Genomic DNA, 3,584 nt, shown 5'->3' with positions numbered 1-3,584 from the left:
GGAGGCAGGAGGGCTTCATGGGGGTCAGAAATATTCCTTTTATAGTGAGGGGGACCTCCACACATGCAGAAGTGACCTGCGAGCAGAGCAGCTTCAGCTAGGTCTCACTGTACCAAGTCAGGAGCCACCACTGAGCAGCCCTGAGCTGGATGCAGAATGAAGGTCCCCCTTGGCAGGGGCTGCAGGTCCCTCTCTCTCCCTGCTGCAGTGTGGGCAGCACTGGCTGCCCAGGAGAGAAAAAACAAGGGCTCAATGAGGAGCATCTCTGGTGCTGCCAGGCTGTCTGGGGAACAGGTGGACCCTCAAGGAGAAGGTGAAAACTGCCCTCTGCTGTGAAGCTCTGTGAAGGCCATTAGGAAGTCTGCTCTGAAATGGGCTCGTTAAAATACACATTCACCTTCATTATCCTGCAGCTGCATTGCCTGACTCATCCCACTGCAGTCATTCTGAAACAGGAGGCCAAGTTAAAAACTTTCCCAACTTGGTTTTTATTCACCGGGCAATGTCTTGTCTAACCCACTGAGAGAGCAATGTCTTCACAGGACGCAAATGAAAGGAAACCTGAAAAAAAAAAGAGAGGAAACAAATGAGGTACAGGCTGATTGAAAGACTATTTCACTTTGCCTTTCACAATTTGACAAATGATGCTTTCTCTCATCGATGTTTTTAGTTCTGCTGTAACCCAAGTGGGGCAGGGCACCTCCAACCCAGGTATGTCAACAGTATTCCCTTCTTTCCTCTTCATTTTCCTCAAAACCACAGCAAACTGCCACGTAGCCATGGCTTAGCAGACATGGCCTTGCAGCAGGTTTTGGCTGGGATCCCTGCTCTGACTCCTGATCACACTGCACCTCTTCTTCTCCCCGGTGGCAGATGGAGACTTGCACTCAGCCAGTCTCTTGCCAGCATTGTCCCCAGACACAGACCTTTGCTGGGTGGCACATGGATGGATACAGCATGTGGAGGGTTTGTAGACCCCTTTGGGGGGCCAGGGGGACGCACTGCCCTGCGCTGATTTCCTGCTCCACCAGCTCCCAGGGGGCAGAGTGTCCTGTGGGCATCTCCATCTCCTTCACACCCAGACCGTGCTTAAAGGCATGTGCGTCCCCAGCCTCCCCCTGCCAAATTGGAAACTTCACAGCTTCAGCCCACCTCATCCAAGCCGGTAACTTTCTCCTGCACTTTTATACACAGACATGATCTCACCATTACATTGCTTTTAGCTGCAAGAAAATGTCTCCCTCTTACTGTTTTCTTCTTACTGACTGCCTTCCTGGGCAAAACATCCTTTGCTTTAAATAGATGGGGTGACCCAAATACTATTGTGAATGATTATTCAAGGATGAAGTACAGACTCTAGTAAAATGATTTTTACAAGACAGCTCAAATCAATATGATCTCTCTAATTAGTAGTTTCTAGAAAAACTATGTGCTACATCATTCCTATTACATTCATCATTTGGCTCATTTTTGCTATATTTGTTCATGTGGTACATTATCAAGTATCTGAAGCGTTTGCTCTGTTGTCTGGACTGCACTGATTTCTTCTGGAACAAAGTGTAGCTTAGAAATCCTCCACTGTGGATTTTTGTAATGAATATTTTACAGTCGACCACTTGTTACTAATGAGCCTAATTTTACTTGTGCAACTCTTTTTATAACCTTTACTCTTAAAAAATAATTGGGAAAATTTACAATGGTAATTGAAGTGTTTATTAACTGATGGCCTACTTGCAAGATTACACGGAACATGGCATTGCAATTTAGACCATTTTTCAGCTTTGTATAGGAAAAAAATACCTGCAAGCATGGAAGCCAACATTTTTCACAGCACACCTCTGAATTTTCTTTTTTATTGCAGACTGTCTGCTGTGGTACAGCAATGATTTTAACAGAAGATTTACTAAAAGCCTGAAATCTAAATTTAATTTAAAGTCTAAATGCTGCACATGATTAAAAATGTATTATCAGTTCCCAGCAAATCATATATCATTGAAAAACTAATGTTTTGCTAATTTTAAGCACCATCTAGTGAGTCAAACATTAGATCTGATCTTCCAAATTGCATTTGAGAAAAATAAGATCGTGGCTTCACTGCATCCCACCTCATGCTAGGTCTCTTCCTGAGACTCATAAGTTAGCTGTTTAGTCACTGCCTGCTCTCTTGCTAATGGACATTAAATACTCCTCCAAAGGTGCTGAAGACCAGAGCTGCTGTCTGGAGTTAATTTGTCTGTTGACAAAGGAGGGTACTGGCTGAGTAGGCTCCCTGGCTAGACAAAGCTAACTGCCTAAAAGTGAAGCAGGGAGAAACCTCATTTCAATAATGAGAATATTTCTTTGTCACTCCAGAGCAAGGAACTGGAAAAGATTTGGCTTTGTTTCAATTATAAGTAAAAGAAAAAAAAATCTCCGGGCAAATAAACGGCTTTATAAGGATCATGATTCTTACTATTTCTATTAGCTAGCTTGCCATGAAGATGAAGTAGGTCTGAGAGGGACTCGCACAGCAAATCTGCATACAATTATAGGACCTGCTTGTCTGGCACTGGCATTAAATCAGTTCAGTTAAATCATCACTGGCTCCTGTGGCAACGCGCTGTAATCAGCTGGCAACTGACCTGTATAGACTGCAGGCCATATGCAGAATTTATTTGGAGAGGAAGTGATGCACAACCAGTTTGGTCAACTCTGCATCACTCTGGGCACAGGCACGTTTAGCCTGAGCCTCGTTTGGCCTCTCGGAGGTTACAGAGCTTGCAGTCAGTGCTGCGCTGGTTCTTCACGTGTGCCAGCAAAACTGGTGCAAGCCTGAGCAGGGTCTGGCCTGGCTTTGCTGAGGAAGAGGAAAAGGCATGTTGCTTTTGCCCGGGAGTGCATCACTTAATGGGGGGAGTGTGTTTTGGCTGCTGCTGGCAACACTCCCAGTTGCCCAAGCCACATCTCTGACCCCTTTCTGGTACACCCGGATCTGGGGAAAGCAGGATTTATTTAAGTATGTGCCCTCAGTCCCAGTTTATGGCTTACCATCATACACAAAGCACTTTACCAGTGCTGTTGGCCATGTCTCAATGACAGAAGACCAGTACAGTTTCTGTGTGTCGGGGGGGCGTCACGTGCCAAAGGGTCTCTCCTGATGATGGGTCCCCAGCTGCCTGCCAGGCAGTGGCTCTCCCCTGGCTTCTGCTGCACTCTGGGTTGGGGCACTACATCTGCTTGGGGGGGCCACACAGTGAGGAAGGCTGAGGACCTGATCCAGGCTGCAGAGACTTCTCTGCTCTTGTATTTTTGGATTTGCCTCACTTGTCTCTCAGCATCAGTTCCCGACATAACCTCCCAGATCCCCACCTCAGAGCAATTGTGGCAGCGCAGGCGAAGGGCTGATGGAGGACAGGGACTGTCAGTGAAGAGGAGGTGGTGCCAGGATTTGTTTATGCCAGAACTGCTGCAGAAGTGCTCCTCAAACTCAATCCTGCACTGAAGGCACAACCCCCCCCCCCCCCGCCCCCCCCCCCCCGCTTCTTCCCCCCAAAGAAAAAAAAAGAAAAAAAAAGATAAGCCGAAGGTGTTTTTGGTTTAAGAGC

The 3,584-nt window shown here is 46.7% G+C and overlaps 1 long non-coding RNA gene across 1 annotated transcript in view; it reads right to left on the bottom strand.

Moving 5' to 3' along the window:
- Positions 1-464: 464 nt before the first annotated feature.
- The window catches only part of LOC106898805, a 4,566-nt gene continuing 1,446 nt past the window's right edge, over positions 465-3,584 (bottom strand). Inside the window, exon 2 of the long non-coding RNA XR_001413978.1 lies at positions 465-561. This is a non-coding gene — a long non-coding RNA (uncharacterized LOC106898805). The remainder of the gene's footprint in view (positions 562-3,584) is intronic.

The sequence above is a fragment of the Calidris pugnax genome, unplaced genomic scaffold, assembly GCF_001431845.1.
Source record: "Calidris pugnax isolate Ruff unplaced genomic scaffold, ASM143184v1 scaffold188, whole genome shotgun sequence".
NCBI classification, from domain to species: Eukaryota; Metazoa; Chordata; class Aves; order Charadriiformes; family Scolopacidae; genus Calidris; species Calidris pugnax.
This window is presented reverse-complemented; position numbering and strand designations above follow the sequence as displayed.